Source organism: Triturus cristatus, chromosome 3_2, assembly GCF_964204655.1.
Source record: "Triturus cristatus chromosome 3_2, aTriCri1.1, whole genome shotgun sequence".
Lineage (NCBI taxonomy): Eukaryota > Metazoa > Chordata > Amphibia > Caudata > Salamandridae > Triturus > Triturus cristatus.
This window is the reverse complement of record NC_140584.1, coordinates 1026181320-1026199945: the sequence shown is the minus strand read 5'-3', so window position 1 is coordinate 1026199945 and position 18626 is coordinate 1026181320. Positions and strand designations below refer to the sequence as shown.

The following is an 18626-nucleotide window of genomic DNA, read 5'->3' as shown; positions in this document are numbered from 1 at the left end:
CCTGTGTGGTTGTGTGCCTTTTCTGATTAACTGGGCAAATCCTGTAGCCTCACTCTTGTCAATGGTTCCCGGGGAATTGGGGCTCCCTTCCTCACCGCCACTTGATGCATCACTGTCTAGAACCACCACAAATCTCCCTGTCACTCCTGTACGTTCGCCTGAACCAGTGGGAGTGTGTGTTCTCCATGCTGCTGAGGTTCTATGTGTTGGACATGGTAGACTGGGGGAGGTCAAGCTTTTGGGGAGTTTTTAGAGGGACTTGGGTTGCGCTGGAATCATCTGGTCTTGCTGGCTTTTTGGTTTCTAAAGCTTGGGCCTAACTGCACGTCTTTTAGTCGGGGTGGCTCACCGGCTCCTACTATTGGTGAATTGGAATAACCGAATGCAGGGGAGAGCTGGCAAGAGCACCTCCATGCCTGCATACGGTGGACAGGAGCGGATGCCTTGCTTGCTATCAGTAGTGTAAGGTAATCGATCTGGGCCTCTTCGAAGAGGACCCTTATCTCTAGTAATGCCTCTCTCCTGTCTCTTTTGACCTGTGTATTTAGTTTGTATGTGTGGTCTAGGATGTTCAATTGTATTAGTGCCAAAAGTCACTTCCTTAGGCCAGGGAAATTAGTGTGTGTGTGCGTGCAATTCTTGGCAAAACTTATTACGTTTCTCAGCCTGCATTGGGGAACCTGGTTACCACGTGTTTTAATGGGGAGTCCATGATAATTCTGGAAGTTTTGTGGACAAAATACAACTTAGCTCTTTTTAGGAAGTCTTTGATTTGATTTGATCGAGGGGGCAACTGTGCGTGGTGCACTCACGTCAGTTTTACATACTATGAGCTCAGTGCTATCTACAGATGCATAAACCAATTCAATATGAACATTTCAATAAACACAGATGACAACGCATATGTAGGATTGCGTCATAGGCAAAACAACGCAAAAAAACAGCATCTACACAATGTAAACATTTTGCAAAATACAGTTTGCAATGAATAACAGCACACTCATATGAAGTATTAAACATAGCTGAAAAACATGAAACATTAGCACAGTATCTGCAGGATATCAATTATTGTGCTATATACAGCTTCCAATAAATAGTAGCACCATAACATCATATGTACATTACACCAATTGAACAAAAATGGACAGAAATGATTGCTTTGTCAAACATCTCTTAACTCGCTGCTAGAGCATGCTATCCTGTGACCAGGGGAAGCGCTGTGCAGTACACAATACTAAGTGAGCCCGATAGTCTGCCAATATCGGCTCTGAGACAAAGGTAATGGTAATACATAAGGACAATCATTGGAAATGCAATAAGTCTCGCCTTTAAGTTAAAGCTATTTGCTTTGCTAATGGTATTGTATTTTAGCTATGTCTTATTGCGGGTATGTATGTGTTATGTTGTGGCTTTATGTTGTTAGAATTGTAATTGTTAGCTGTGTAGTAGTTTAAACATTGCATTAGGAGGAGAAGAGTAGTGTTTAAGATTTGGGAAGGAGAGTGAGGAGAAGGATAGCATGAGGGTTAATGAAGCATAGTGAGGAGGAGAGTAGCATGAGACAGAAGAAAGGGGAGTGAGGAGCGCAGTATGAGAGAGAAGGAAGAAAGCGAGGAGGAGATTAGCGTGATTTTGAAGGAAGGAAAGTGTGTAGAGCAGTATGAGGCATAAGGAAGGAGACAGGAGTAGAAGAGTAGCAGGAGTGATATGAAATGAGTGTGAGAAGTAGAAGAGTAGTGTAAGGTGGAAGGAAGGAAAGTTTATTAGATTAGTATTAGGCATAAGGAAGTAGATAGGTGTAGAAGAGCAGTGTGAGGGAGATTGTATAAGGAGGAGGTTAAGAGCAGTGTGATGCAGAAGGACATAGTAATGAGGGTAAGAGCAGTGTGAAGCACAAGGATGGAGAGTGTGGTGGAGAAGAGCAGTGTGTGGCAGAAGGATTGTGAGTGTGGATGAGAGCAGTATGAGGCATATGGATGTAGATTGATTCTTCCACTATAAACCTCTGCTCTTTATATGCGAACGTTGAGCAGATCATGGTCTGTGCCGAACTATGGCTTAAAACCTGGCATCTGCATGCACAGGCCTGGAAAGCAGGAAGCGCCTCCAGTTCTGGCGTGCTGCTGCACCGGCCCGGCAAGAAAAGAACAAGAGAGGAGCAAATCGCTTTACCTGCAGAGACAGTATTGCCAGCTGAAAGGAGCACCGCATCACAACCGGCTGGCGCAGACAGCAGACTCCGAGAGGCACAGCACTCCCAGAAGCCCCAAGAGAGGGCCGAAAGCCGAAAAGGGGTTTAGATAACAAGGAGGGGGGAGTTAATAGGAAATGTAATGAAAAGCGGGAATAAGGCAAAAGATGGCAGAATGGACGTGGCGTCAACCCTGGCACGGGACTCGGCCTTTTAGCGGCAGTCCCTCCATGAGCGCCCCGCTGTTAATGGCAGGTAGGACTATGAGTTTTTGGCAGCGTTCGTTTTAATATGCATGCCACAATGAACACCACATCTACCTTTCGCCCGTATAACTTCACAGCTAAACGTAACCCAATGCTAAATGCACAACCCACATAAAGTAATGGTAAAAAAAAAGTTCCAACACAGTAATTATAAAACACACCGTGTCACGCCGCCAGTAAAACATCCAGTCCGGTGTGCGTGGCCAAAAGAGGACAGGGTGGTAACCAGGAAGGACTAAAAAGCCTCAGTTACAATCATGAGACAGGCTTTACCATAACCAATGACGCAAAATGACGCACACTAATGGAAATTACGGGAGGAGCCGAAACATGACTTCTTAAAGTATAGATTCCAACCCGTTGCGTGCTAGGCGTTTCTTAACCACCTTTTCTAATGCACGTAATCTCATCAAAGGACATCAAGCGTGGCCAATAAAGGGACTTTAATAGGCGCTTGGACTGCAGATTGTACCAAGGTTTCATGAGAGGGGGGACCTGACAAACTTTGACTATCCCATTAATCCTGCGGGACGTTCCTGTCCTTTCAACAGGTTGTATAGAGAAAATGGCGGCTGTCCACAGCTAAGCAAAACCTAAAACAAAAGGAAAGAGATGCGCACAGAAAATACACACGTACAGTAACACAGGACACAAAGTAACACAGACATTCGCATAGAGAAACTTACAGAAACCGACTAGCGCAGTGACAGAATCACACACCGCACACACACATACAAACACACACACAAACATATGCACAGAGAACACAGGCAAACAGAAACATAGGACACACATGCACATACAAACATTGGTATAGTGAAACTCACAGAAACAGGCCGGCACTGTGACAGGCTCACATGCGCGCACATCACACACACAGGCACTCACAGACAAGCACATACAGGCATTCAGTTACACACACATATATGCAGATATACTCACATTGATACACAAGGACACACATACAGAAGAGAACACACAGTCAGAATACTGAGGTGAAAAACTAGGAAACTGCGAAACTCCAACATCTTGATCATAACCGGACAGAATAGTGACAAACATTTATCACAAGTACAGTAGCCTAACAACAGACTTCATAAAGTGCATCTGACTCTGCCCCAGCCCACCTGACATCTCCCAACACCAGCCCACGTGAGAATCTTACAGAATCCGTATGAAATACCCTGCATAGAAGGTGCCTCCGTATCAAACATTGGCCAGCCCCCACTGCGCTTTGAACATTTGAAAGACCCGTGGTCGAAGAGAATAGAATTTGCCATATTTTCAATGTACACCCAACCTCTTTGGTCGTGTAGCCCTTTGCCAAGAAGGTGGCACAGGCAGATGGTAATGCATATTAAAATTTTCACAGATGGGCCGCCTATTTTTTGCTTCACTGGCTCCAATGAGAAGTGAGACCAGGCCTTAATGTACAACACCTAAGAGAAATTGACGTGTCGCCAGGCCGGTGTGTGATGGAGCCAGACCGGGCCCTGGGGACGGCGGCGAAGGAGGTGGCATGCAAATTTACTTCTGACGTTAATCCGGATCCGTCTCCACACGCTTGATTCACAGTTCGGGGGGCACTCTTCGGTGGCGAATGTCCCCCGCTTAATTTGGCAGCGATGATGTGGGCTGGTGGCTCTAAAACCCTCTTCAACTTGTAATTGCTGCTTTTTTAAATAATGAATATTAAGGGACGCTGGGGTTCATAAAATTGCAAATAATTACACTTTTTGTCCTCTTCATTTCCCCGCTTTTCATCTGGCGGTCCTTCTGGAAACATAAGGTTTTTGCTTAGAAGCGGAAGGCGTTGTGGCTCTTGCATACCTGTTGTTTGCGAAATGCATTTAAGCTTCGTGGAAATAAACTAAGCAAACGCAAGACTACAACAGCTAAAACTAGGTGTGCTAAGCCCAAATACACTGGGACATGTTGCTGGGACAGGGAGTCATGGACGCTGGGACAGGAAGCCATGGACACTGGGACGGGGAGATATGGACACTGGGGCATGAAAACACGGACACTGGGGCAGGAAGACACGAACACTGGAGCAGGAAGACACGGACACTGGGGCAGGAAGACACGGACACTGGGGCAGGAAGACACGGACACTGGGGCAGGAGACATGGACAGTGGGGCAGAGAGAAACATATACTGGGGTAGGAAGACACAGACACAAGTGCAGGAAGACACAGGCACTGCGCGAATTAGGAAAACATAGTGCTCACATGCTTTTTCATGGAGCAATGTCTGCCTAGAGAGGTAGGCGTGTAGGAACAAACTGCAAAGTCAGACTGTGCCGGGAAGAGGGCGACCACATTATATTTGTTAACTACAATGCACTACTTAAGCAGCACTACAGGGAAAGGAAGTTTTATTTAGGGGGAGGGGTACAAGGGTTATTCTTACTGTTATATTTTTGATTGTGTTACAGAACCCAGATCAGAGCCAGATTTTGTGTAGAGTTCAAAGGTGAACTTTACTCAGACTTCCATAGCTAGAAAGCACTGCTGGACTACACCTTGTTGTAGAGAGGTATTGTGTTTAGTATGCGGGGGTCGTCTTTGAAAACCAAGAAAAAGATACCCCAATAGTGAAGAGCAGCCTCTACCTTTTAGCGTAAGAGGCGTGACCCGATACTCCTTACGAAGCTCTCTCCCACGGCATCCTTTAGCCACCGACGGTTCCCTTCCCTTGTCCTGAACACATCCAGGTCGACCCGGCCCGCCTTCCTCTCCCGGGCGCACCGCACGCGTACCCCAGCGAGAGTCCTGGGCTTGCAAAGTCCGTCTCCTCGAGTTGTGCAGGGAGCAGGCCTCTGCGCATGCTCGCAACTGAGCTCCGGCTCCCTTCAGCCACACAGTGCCACTCAAGTTGCCGCCGAGCGCCGCGCACCTCCCTATACAGCCCCAGTGGGAAGAAGCACCCCGCATGAACCCCTTCCAACTTCCTCAGCAAACTCTCCAGCAATGAAACCAGCATTGTTACCCAAACAACACACAGTCCGTGACAACACAATAACAAAAAAAATGTGCTTAAAAAAAAATTGATTATTAGTTAAACATAAGATAATAGTAAACACACGGCCCACACGCAAGTAATGTTAAAAAAAAAAAAGTGCTGACAGTAATTATAAAACCCACGTGTCACGCCACCAGTAAAATATCAAGTCCAGGTGGGTGGGGCTAAAAGAGGACAGGGTGGCAACCAGGAGGGACTAAAAAGCCTTCGGTACAATCATCACACTCCGTTCAGCATAATCAATGACTCACACCAATGAAAATTACGGGCGGAACCGAAACACGTCATCTGAAAGTATACTGATTACAAGAAGCCCTCGCAGAGCGAGTAGCGCATGTGCGCTGCAACGCCAGGTGAGACCTAAAAAAGGAATAACTAGAGAAACACAGCCCACTCTTGGTCACACACAAGTTACACTTAGTTTCCCAGGTCCAAATCTTTTTCCCCAAATGTCCGAATCACACCATCACACCCAGTTGCCAAGCGTACCATCTGTGTCATGCCCAGCGGTCCAAGCAACTAACACCCCTCACTCCTTTCAAATATTAACAGTGTTAAGAAACCAGTAGCAAGAGATACCCTTTTAGGCTACAAAATATGAGACTGAGGTGCCAACTCCACCCAAGGATAGCTTCTATCAGAAAAATAGCATCCTGGGAGCCACAAAGGGCTATAAAATAAGTTTACACCTTTCCTAGTGAGCAGACAATCAAAAAAAGGGGAATTCCGTGGGATTGGCTCAGAGGCCGCCTTGCGACTACTCTGCTAGGACATACAATACGTGATATGCCAGTGGCAGGGTGGTCGGGTTATCTTTTTACTCTTCTGCCTAGTTTACCATGAGCCAGATGCTTTAAAATTAGGTTTTGATGTGGTCTCTTAACCTCTGTGACGACTGCTTAAGGATGGACCTCCGGCCCTCTGATTCAGCAGAACTTCCAATCAATTGTGGTGCCTGCTAACCTCGTTTGCTGCACAAATGAGAATTCGTTCGGGTAGTGTCTCCTTCTGTTGGGTTCCAGGTACGAATCAGCTCCGATGGTGGCTCACCAAAATGTTACTTGAACAGGAACGAAGGGTTTGGCAAACCAGGAACAGTTTGTTTAATTAAACGGAGCGGCCAGAAGAACAGTTACAGGTGCAGGGTGAGAGAACTGTCAATTTACAATCTATCTGAGACTTTCTTATATACAGTAATAAAGGCTTACAGCGCTCCTTGTATGGTGAGGAATGTACGTTACTGCCTTTGGAGTCATACATTAATTGGCTAATGGATAATTCATTAATGGATAATACAGGCGAGCCTCGATCTCGCGTGGACACAAGGCAACCAGTGGGTAATATGTCCAGATGTCTGGCATAGGGATGGAGGGGGGCGCATGAACACTGCATGTGCTGTGCTCCGATTTACTATTTTTCCCTAACTTGCGTAGCATCTGACTTTGTGGTGTTTTAGGAGCACGTGTAACTCCCTTTGGCCATGTGTGCTGTATTAGGGTCAATCTCCCTTGACCATTGTAGTGCTGCTGCGCCTATCTGTGGGATTGATATAAGGTTTCCTGTCTGTGCGTTTATCTGCCAACTGTGACCTATCAATCAATGAGGATTAGTTACTTACCTGTAATCCTAGTTCTCTTCCAGGGGTATCCTCATCAAAGTCATAAGCATTAGAATATTCCCGCCCATGAGCGGGACCCCGGAAACACTATATTATATGTGCCCCACATATATATATCCATACCTATATATATAAAAATAAGCAATTGCAGCCTATTAAACACCAGAGCTGAATCATGCTGTAAGGAATTTCCAACATACATGAGAAACATGCATTAGAAACAGGAGAAACAACAACATAAATGTGTTCAGAAACGGTTTTAATGCTCAGCAAACAGTAGAAATCCTCATAAATCACAGAAAGCATAGGAAGTTCCCAGGCTGCATTGCAAATACCCAGTCTAAAAAGACTAAAAAGCTAACCTGTAGCTGCATAGCAATAAACTGACACCGTGCCTTTAAGGCACTCCTGACACCCAGCTTCCCATCATACCTCAGGGGTGACAGTTAGGTCAGTTGTTCTTTGCGGAGACTGAAAAAGCCATGGTACAAAGAGTTAACAATATCTCCAAAATATAACAGTCCTTTGCCCGGGGAGGCGGGAGGGTTGCTTATGACTTTGATGAGGCTACCCCTGGAAGAGAACTAGGATTACAGGTAAGTAACTAATCCTTCTCTTCCAGGGGATCCTCATCAATAGTCATAAGTATTAGAATAGAATAGCGAGCCTCAACTCATCTCTCTGCGGGCAAAGGAGAACACAGAAATGTGATCAGTAAGCATAGAAAACCAAGCTCGGATAGAGCAAAAAAAGAAAAACTATCCAAACAGGTTCCTCAAGGAGGCTTGGCCTACTTGAGCATCAGACCTGGAATCAGATTCTAGGCAGTAGTGCCTTGTAAAGGTATGAACGGATTTCCAGGTTGCAGCCTTGCAAATCTCTGACATTGGGACGTCATGTAAGAAAGCCACTGTGGCCGCTTTCCCCCTAGTGGAATGCGCCTTAGGAGGCAACGGTAAGGGTCTTTTCGCCAGCTGGTAAGCTAAGGTAATGCAGGATACAATCCATCTCGAAATGGATCTCTTAGCGGCTGGGAAGCCTGTTCTCATGGCGCCATAATTGACAAATAACTGATCTGTCTTCCTTATGCCCTTGGTACTCTCTAGGTAGAACTTAAGCAACCTCTTGAGGTCTAAGGAATGAAGCGACCGCTCAGCCGGGATCGCTGGATTTGGGAAAAAAGATGGAAGGGAAATGGACTGATTGATATGAAAATCAGACACCACCTTAGATGGATGCACCCTTAAAACTACTCTGTTATGGTGGAAAACAGTGTAAGGTTCATTGGTACACAGCGCTTGGATCTCGCTTACTCTGCGCGCTGATGTAATGGCTACCAGAAAAGGGGCCTTCCAAGACAAATGCTGCAAGGAAGCTCTGTGGATTGGCTCAAAAGGTGGGCCCATCAATTTAGATAACACCAGGTTCAACTCCCACGGAGGAGAAGGGTTTCGAACAGGGGGATACACTTTCTTCAACCCTTGCAAGAAGTCCTTGACCACCTGCATTTGGAAAAAAGAGAGCTGACTAGGTGATCTCCTGTACGCCGTAATGGCAGATAAATGCACCCTGATAGAAGCATACTTTAAACCCGATCTTGCTAGGTACAGAAGGTAAGGGAGAATGACATCCTCCTGCCCCTTTGTAGGATCAAGGTGATGTTCTCTACACCAAAGAAAAAACCTTTTCCACTTAAACGCATATGACGCTCTTGTGGAGGGTCTTTTCGCTTCTTTCAAAATATGCATGCAATCAGGAGGCAGCTTCAAATGTCCGTATTGCAGGAACTCCGAAGCCATGCTGTCAAGTTCAGTGACGGGAGGTTGGGATGAAGAATCCTCCCGCCCATCTTGGTCAGCAGGTCCGGCCTGCAAGGTAGTCTCCTGTGTGGAAGTACCGACTGATGAAGAAGGTCCGGGTACCACCACTGTCGTGGCCAGTCTGGAGCTATCAGAATCATCGTCATGCTGGATCTGAGCAGCTTGGACACCACCTTCGGGATCAGGGGCAGAGGAGAAAAGGCGTAGGCAAATGTCCCTGACCAGTCCATCAAAAGTGCATTCCCCCTTGTCCCTGGACCGTGGAATCTGGACGCGAAGGCGTGGCATTTTGTGTTTTCGTCGTCCGCGAATAGATCTATTTCCGGACGACCCCAACGATGGAAAAGGTCCGCCACCACCTCGTCGTGTAGCACCCAGTCTGGCTGATCTTCGAAGTGCCTGCTGAGTGAGTCTGCCTTGACATTTAGCTCTCCTGGAAGGTGTACTGCGACCACCGAGAGGTTCCGGGCGAGAAGCCAGTGCCAGATCGCCTGTGACTCCAGGGAAAGAGGACGCGACCGAGTTCCACCCTGTTTGTTTAGGTAAAACATGGTCGTCGTGTTGTCGGTCTGGACCAGGACCGAATCGGACTCGATTGCCGGTAGGAAAGCTTTCAGAGCAAGGTGGACTGCTCGTAGCTCCAGCATATTGATGTGGTAGGTCTGCTCCTTCACCGACCACCGTCCTTGTATCTGAAGGCACTCCATGTGTGCCCCCCAACCTTGCAGAGACGCGTCTGTCACCACCGATTGCACTGGAAGTGGCTGGTGAAAAGAGACTCCCACCATCAGATTCCGCTGTTGCATCCACCATGTGAGGGAGGATCTTGCCGCCTGGGAGAGACATATCTGATCTTCCCAGCGACCTGTTGACTGATCCCACTGGTCCTCCAGAGTCTGCTGCAAAGGCCACATCCTTAGCCTGGCGTTGGGAATGAAAAAGATGCAGGACGCCATGGATCCTAGTAGGGATGCCACCTGCCGGGCTGTCGGATTCTGCACCTGGAGCAGAAGCCTGCACTTCTGTCTCATCGAAGACAGTCTCTCCTCCGAAGAATACGCTCTTCCCACGCTTGTGTCCAGAACGGAGCCGAGATAGTGGATGGTCTGGGTGGGCTGCTGCACTGACTTCTCCATGTTGACATGAAGGCCGAGATCGTGCAACTGTTGTAGACAGATCCGGAAGTCGTGCCTCACCTGCAGCGGGGATGAACCTTTCAGCAGCCAGTCGTCTAAGTATGGATAGACGAAGAGATCTTTTCTGTGAAGAAAAGCTGCCACCACTGCCATGCATTTGGTGAAGACTCGCGGGGCCGACTTGAGTCCAAAGGGCAGGACCTTGTATTGATAATGTTTGTGGCCGACCACAAACCGTAGGTACTTGCGATGACGTTTTGCAATGGAAATGTGGAAGTACGTATCTTGGAGGTCCACCGAACACATCCAATCCCCCACTTGCAGATGTGGACATATTTGGTGAAGGGCCAACATGCAAAACTTCTCCTTCACTATGACTTTGTTCAGAAGTCGAAGGTCCAGGATCGGTCGAAACTTGTGCTCCTGATCTTTTTTGGGGACAAGAAAGTATCTGGAGTAAACTCCTTTTCCCCTTTGAGAGGGCAGAACCTCTTCTATAGCCTGCTTTTGAAGAAGAGCCCTCACCTCCTTTCGAAGCAGCTGTAACTGGTGAGGACGAGATTTTTTCGGAGGTATGTCCTTTGGAAGCGCCCGAAAACGTAGCGCGTATCCATTGCGCAGTATATTCAGCACCCAGCGATCTTTTGTGATGCTGTCCCACTCTGCCAGATCTTGTGAAGCACTTCCTCCCACTGGAGTGGGCAACGGTGGCAGAGAAAGCCACTGCTCATGGCTTCCCTCCCGCTCTCATAGTGGTAGAGGACTGCTGCTGGTGACCCCCTCTACCTCTGTTGGACTTTCCTCCCTGAAACTGGGACTTCCCCTGGCTCTTGTTCTGGGACCACTGAGGGGTTTGAACCCTCTGTTGAGGCCCCTTGCGCTGGTTGGATCTGTAGCGGCGTCTAAATTCCTTCTTTTTCTCCAACCCAACCACCTTGTGGGTGTCTAACTCGGTCTTCATTCTATTCATCTCTTCATCTGCGTGTGTGCCGAAGAGAGAAGAGCCAGAGAATGGGAGGTTCAAGATCCTCTGCTGCGCATCTGGTTTTAGACATGTCAATCTTAACCAGGACGATCTCCTGGCGCACATTCCATGCGCGTAAGAGTGCGCTGATAGCACCGCACCGTCTGCCGCTGTGCTAATCACTTGATTTGCCACCAAAGATCCCTCAGTGACTATCATGTCGAAATCCTTTTGGTCTTCCTTTGGGAGCATGGTTTTGAACCGCTCCTAAGAGTCCCAGAGAGCTCTGTCATAACGACCAAGCAACGCAGCCGCGCTGGAGACCTTAAGGGATGCAGCCGCAGAAGTGCAGGCTTTGCGACCCCACGAGTCCTGAGACCTGCTCTCTTTATCCGGTGGAACAGAAGAGGTGGCTGTTACAGCATGCGTCTTCTTTGCTGCCGCCACGATGACTGAGTCTGCAGGGGGATCCGTCTTAACGAAGACCGGATCCGAGGTAGCCGGCTTATATTTCTTTAGGATGCGAGCCGGCACCGCTTTGATGGTTGCTGGAGTTAAAAAAGTGTCCATGACCGGGTCAAGGATCCCAGGAACCAATGGAAGCAATGGCCGAGAGGCAGCCTTCTGATGAAGAGTTTCGAAAATCACTGTCGTTGTGACTTGCGGGACAGACATCTCAATGTTGAGCTTCTGAGCACCCCTCTGCAGAACCTCATGGTATGTATTAATGTCATCTATGGGAGAGACCCTGGAAACCGGGCTGTCCGATAGTGTGGGGGAATAATCCCTCTTGGAGGACCAGGTAGAGGAAGTCGAGGAAGTAGATGGTTTTCTTCTACTTCGCCGATGAGCACGGCGCCTCCTTTCTCTTGATTTGACTGCGCGTTCCTCTCGCCTGGGGGAACGCGATCTATAGTAGTCTCTCAGGGGACCTCTCGTGTCTGGGAGGACTCACTCTGTCCACTTCGTCCACAAATCTCTGAAGAGGAGATGTATGAACCAGACCGGCATACTCCTGGATTCGCCTTGTCGCCCCTGAGTCCTGCCAGTGACATAAGGGCAGCTGCCATCTTGGGGACAACTGAATAGTCGAAGGGGCCTCCTTTTGTCTTGAAGGAGATTTGCGGACATGGCTAGCAGCTTCCGGAGTGGCTGACCTTGAAGAAGTCCTCCTGGAAGAGTGAGAGGACGAATGGCGCGAGGCTGACTCCGTCACCAGGACCAGGATCCATCCCTAGACCTCACCGAGGCCTGTCTCGACGTCGAGCGTGCTCTCGACGTCGAACCTGCACGGATTCCAGACATCGATCTTGGCTCCTAACTGCTCGCTAGCTGGACCACCCGTCTGCTCGACGTCAAACGCCGTCTCGACGGCGACCGGTGCCGATGAGAAGCAGGTGAAGAATGCGGTCTCGACGTCGAACGGCGATTAGAAGCCGATGACGGAGGGACTCTCTCTCGACGCCGAAGCCGAGCATCGTCTGGACGACGGCGGAGATGTCTCCAATCTCGATGTCGAAGGTCTGCGAGACGACGGCGGAGGGGTATTTTTCACCCTCGACGCCGAGCGCCGTCGAGACGCCGACGGAGACCTCATCTCTCGACGTCGATCGCTGATGGTACTGCGATGACAGAAGTGAGCCTGCCCTCGACGCCGAACTTCGAGACGACGACGGCGGGGGGTCTTCGCTCCTCGACGCCGATCGTCGCCGAGTTGACGACAGCGGAGGGTCTCTGCTCCTCGACGCCGATCGTCGCCGGGTTGACGACGGCGGAGGGTCTCTGCTCCTCGACGCCGATCGTCGCCGGGTTAACGACGGCGGAGTATCACGAATCTTCGACGTCGACGACGTACCTTCTCGACGGCGAGCCCGTTGTCGAAGGTCTTTTCTTGGATAAATGGCCCGACGCTGAAGCAGAAGGACGCGAGGACTTGCTTCTGGAAGGCATTCTAGACCTCTTGGAGCCCTTCCTTACCGGAGATCTTCCTCTAGATTATTTATCTGCCAGGCCATACAGGCAAATTCTTTCCCTGTCCTTTAAGGTTCTTCTGGACAGGCTCTGGCAGTGAGGGCAGGTCTTAGGATCATGATCCTCAGGTAGACAAAGGATACAGACCTCATGAGAATCTGTTTTGGCCTTCTTTTTACCACAAGAAGGGCAAGAGTCAAAAAGAGATAGCATTTTAAGTTGTTAAAAAATGCCCAAACCTGTCAGAAAAGACAGCTTCTTACTTCAAAAGATGAAAAACGTCGAAGTAAGGAATAAAAGTTGTGAAAAGTGAAAGATTTTCTGACAAAAAGCAGAAAAGAGTGGAGCTGTGTTGCCAGGATCCTTCCTGAAGGAGCCGGAAAGAACAACTGACCTAACTGTCACGCCTGAGGCATGATGGGAAGCTGGGTGTCAGGAGTGCCTTAAAGGCACAGTGTCAGATTATTGCTATGCAGCTACAGGTTAGCTTTTCAGTCTTTTTAGACTGGGTATTTGCAATGCAGCCTGGGAGCTTCCTATGTTTTCAGTGATTTATGAGAATTTCTACTGTTTGCTGAGCATTAAAACAGTTTCTAAACACATTTTTGTTGTTGTTTCTCCTGTTTCTAATGCATGTTTCTCATGTATGGTGGAAATTCCTTACAGCATGATTCAGCTCTGGTGTTTAATAGGCTGCAATTGCTTATTTTTATATATATATATGTATGTATATATAAATGGATATATATATGTGGGGCACATATAATATAGTGTTTCCGGAGTCCCACGCATGGGCGGGAATATTCTAATGCTTATGACTATTGATGAGGATCCCCTGGAAGAGAACCTCGAGTCTAGGCATCAGTGCTTGCCTGAACACATATTTGCGAGTCGGGGTTGATGTGGAGTTCAAAACGGGCAAATTCGTTAATAAAGATGCAAATAAATGAATGTACCATTTTTCATATCAGCATCGACTTTTTCCATATTAACACTTTATTCAACACCACTGAGCTACCAATCAATCTATTCCATGGATAGGAACCTCTGAACGCACTAGCTCAAAGGACTCTGTCAGAACACCTTTCAGAGGGCTGAAAGGCATGTAGGTACCACAGGGCTGAACTATGGGAGTTAAGGCCTTTTACTTCTGATGTCCCGGGGCCCAACCTACTACTGGTCCTGAGTAACTGAGCCAAGTACTATCCCTTCAGCACTTGACTCACAGTGGTAGCACAAGTCAAGCAGTCCAAGGCTTTGTTGGGGGAGGTAGGTGGAAGGATAGCACAGGCACAAGATTCCAAATATGCTCAGCAACCCCAATAGAGAAATGTCCAGCTAAAAAATCCGTTTTATGAAAATGTTTATTAATTTATGAACACAAAGTGAAATACAGCACACTACAAAAAATATACACAATCTCCATAAGGCTGGCACTCTAGCGTGATCCGAGCAATATCCCAAGTTACACTTTCTGGTCTACAAACTGTGGTTATGTGATGCAACATTCAGGCAAGGCTCTGCTAGCAGTAGGAGTGTTAGAAGTTCTTTTAAGGCTTGTAAAGTCAACATACCTCAACACATTAGCGATATAGTAAGGGGAAGTTCCCAGGAGGGCTCTGTGGCCCAGCTGTCACTCTTACCCATTCCATTCTGGTCTACAAACTGTGGTTATGTGATGCAACATTCAGGCAAGGCTCTGCTAGCAGTAGGAGTCTTAGAAGTTCTTTTAAGGCTTGTAAAGTCAACATACCTCAACACATTAGCGATATAGTAAGGGGAAGTTCCCAGGAGGGCTCTGTGGCCCAGCTGTCACTCTTACCCATTCCATCAGTAATTGAAATACAGACGGCCTGGGAGCATGGCGGTCGATGTCCGCAGATGTCAGCAGATGTTAGGCAATAAGCAGTAGTCCTATCGCTGCAGGCAAGGCGACTGGAAATCCATGGCACTCCTTCAGTTGCGCAATAAGCCCTCCTGATTCTGGCTTCTGGTTTCCGATGGTAAGTTGATGCTCTGGTTATACGGTTCACCAACTAATATGCTTCACTTTTACACACGCCTGTGAGCAAAGGCTCATTTTCTCCCTCTGCGGCCCCCTCATAGCATACAGGGGCCATAATAAGGGTAACAAACCTTTCCTGTCACATCACTGCACAGAGGTAAGGCCATCGGTTTTCACAGCAATGCACCATGGAAATGGTCCTTAATCTTCACACCGGCCCTACCTAGAATACGGGGTCACAGACTTGAGCAGCACATGAGCACACAGCCCAAACAGTCAAGAGGTCCCATCTGGACCGTGAAATCTACACTTCAATATGGAGGTTCACTAGACAAGATCCCAACTTGATGTTACTCCCTCAAAGTGCTCTTCTCCTCCTCCTCACATGGTCCTATATCTGCAGTTCTTCACTTGTCAGACCCATCAGCTCTCTGACAATATGCCGAGGCCACAGAAACTAGTGACTTTTTCAGAATCAAAAAGCCCTTTTGAAGTGCACAGGAGAGCTTGGCTTGCCCTTTCTTCAGTCAGTGCATCCCATCAAGCTGTCAAGAATGCAGGCAATCCTCAAACTTGTCTTGGAAGCCACCTCCATATCCCTTTTCAAGGCCTAGGATTTCCACCATGAAACCCCTAGCCCTCAATGTACTGTATCACACAAACATTACAGCATAGACACACAAACACATATTGCATAGTACTACATATTATAATTATATAGACCAATGGGCAGTTAACACAGCAAAGGAACTTTACAGGAGTGAACTGGTAGGGCCCCACTCCAGTGACATAGGTAAAACAAAAAAAGTCCTGTGCACTAAAAGTTGGTGGCATAGAGGATAGTGGTGTGGAGTGTCATAGACTAGAGTGACGAAAAGGGTTGTGAAGTGTCAATGACTGGAGTGTCATGGACTGGAGTGTAATGGTCTGGAGCGTCGTGGAGGGATGTAGAGGAGAGTATGGTGTTTTTGAGTGGAGTAGAGTCATTGTGCGGAGTGACGTAGAGGGGCATAGAAAGTAGAGTAGCGTGGAGTTAGAGTGGAGTGTCAGAGTCGCAGAGTCAAGAGCGGCGCAGAGTCAAGAGCGGCGCAGAGTCAAGAGCGGCGCAGAGTCAAGAGCGGCGCAGAGTGGACTAGAGTTGAGTGGAATGCGGTGGAGTGTTGTGTTGTAGACTGTCATGTCGTAGAGTGGAGTAAACTGTTGTAGAGTGCAGTGTCAGAGCGGAGTGTCACAGAATGGACTGTGCATGGTGTGGTAGCACACTCACATTTTCAATTGAAATTACAATTACATTTGCACAGGCATATTGTTTTACTGTTAAAAGTATACAGCGCACAAACGATAATATGTGGAAATGGCATCAACTAGTGCAGGTGTGACGCAGCAGGCAGATCTGCTGACTCCGTAGTGTGGGGCTCACGGTTCGATCCACAGAGGTAGCTCAGCATTGTGTGACTCTGGGCAATAGCTCGCTTAATCTCCCTGATGGCCTTCAGTGCCTGCATACCCTTAGGGGTGATAAGTTCACGCTTTACAAATGTGGAATTATTATTATTACTGATTTGTTTTGATTGTATTAAAATATTTGCTTCCACCACACTTCAGAATTACAAAAACTGGGCTTCATTTGTGCTGTCCCAATTCGGATACATTCTGAAATATTTGCCAGTTCATTTACAGACATTTACATTTTATTGCGTGCTAGAATTTTTTTTCTATTTCCCAATACCCTGCAAGGTTGTCACATAAATCCTCTCAATTAAAAGTCAGAGATAGAAAAGTAAACACCAAGCTCACTAGGAGGACAGAGGCTGACATTTGACCGTTGATGTCTTGGAATGCACAGCAAATATTACTATTAAAGAGACAAAAAAAATTTAAAGGCCTGTTTACAGAAAGCGAGCACTCATGGAAGAGTACACTAAAGAGGCTATGTTTCACGGGAGGGACAAAGACATACTGGGCAGGCTAAAACAAAAAGTCACCAAATAGAAAGCCAGAAAATGTGAGTTACAAAGCAAATGGTAAGCAATGGGAAGAATGCATTTCCAGGAAAGCTTTCAAAATGACCACAAGAAGTATTTTCGCAACTAGACAACAGCACTGTCCAGTAGGCTTTGACCTAAAAATGGTATGCTGCCACCACTGGGCTCATTCTACTTATAGCTTGGTAAGGGCAGTAGTCCTATACCACTACATTGGCAGCGCTCTGTGCACCATTCCCGGTCAAACAAGACCATAATCCGTAAGACAGGCCCAGGTCATGGCACATATGCATGGTTTGTGTTCACCCTTGACCAAACATCAGCATCAAGGAACCAAATAACATTGCAGCTGGGGCATTCAGGGCAGGGGTGAGCGTCCGTCACCATTGCAAGGGACGTTTCCGTCCCAAAAGACTTAATTTTCTTCTTTACCATCCATCATTTCTATCCAACCTACGAAACCTCGCCTGCTACGAAATATAAGTTTGCCTGACAGAGCTTTTGGCACCAAAACCAATCGCTTCAGCAGGAGCGCAAAGACTACGCATCAGACTTCAAAAAGACTTGATTTCCATAGTAGAATATAAATAAAAATTAGTCAGAAAGTAACATTTTTGACAAGGATGACCTGGTTGGTTATCCGACCGAATTTGTTTGATCACAGTTGGCTTGAAATCACTCGTAGGTCCCAGTCTACAACAAACAGCGAATTTTGATTGGTGCTTTACTTTATCTTGGCACATTTTGCCCTAAAAAACGTTCCTAAAATTCATAAATCAAGTCCTCCTCAACCCATTGTGTGAGCTTGGTGTCTTTGAGCTCATTAACGTTTTCCATATGTTTCTAAACTTGTTTAGCAATTTTATTGTATTGTGATTCTTTGGAATTGCCTGCTACTTGCGCCACATACTTTGGCAATAGGTCAGGCCTGTAATTGAAACTGTCTCCTCAGTGATTGGTGAGTTTATATATATGCACTCAGTCAATCATTCATGCACTTATGCATCCATTCTGCTACCGTCTGTCTGAATCTTGCATTCAACCACTTACACATGCATAAATAAAACACCTGCATGCCCAACAAGGATATTCAGGATAAATAAAAAGAACAACTAATAAAAACAAAATGTACCCCGGCTGAACAAAGCAGGCATAGGTTTGTAATAAAAGAATACAATTAAATGTATTAGCAGGCAGCCATCTTGCAACAGTATTGCACATATTGTATCATTGTTTTATAGTTCCAGTAGGACTGACAAGTTTCAGAGCAATGTACTGGCCACCTTGGAGCACTGTCCCAACACAAGATATAGTCCGCCTGAGGGAGAATACCAGTTAAGGCCAGGAAATCCTCCTGCAGACACTAGTTACTAAAGGAAACACTGTCAGCCTTAGAGAGAAGCAATACTCCCTTGGCCTTTGGGACACAACAAGAAACTTCTCCAATAACTGGGTACTGCAAACCTACTATTTTTACACACAAAGGCTGGATTAAATCCTGTGGAGGCCCATAGGCAGTCGAAGTTTTAGGACCCCCCCTCGCAAATTATCTCCCAATGCGTTTTTAATTTTACCAACCAACATTTTAATAAACTAATTTTATTACAGAAAACTACATATTGACAATTATTAATGTTAAACAAAAA

General features: G+C 47.0%; 1 protein-coding gene across 2 annotated transcripts in view; it reads right to left on the bottom strand.

The window, feature by feature from the left end:
- The window catches only part of FKBP6 (FKBP prolyl isomerase family member 6 (inactive)), a 209775-nt gene that overhangs the window by 29448 nt on the left and 161701 nt on the right, over nt 1-18626 (bottom strand). The window lies entirely within an intron of this gene.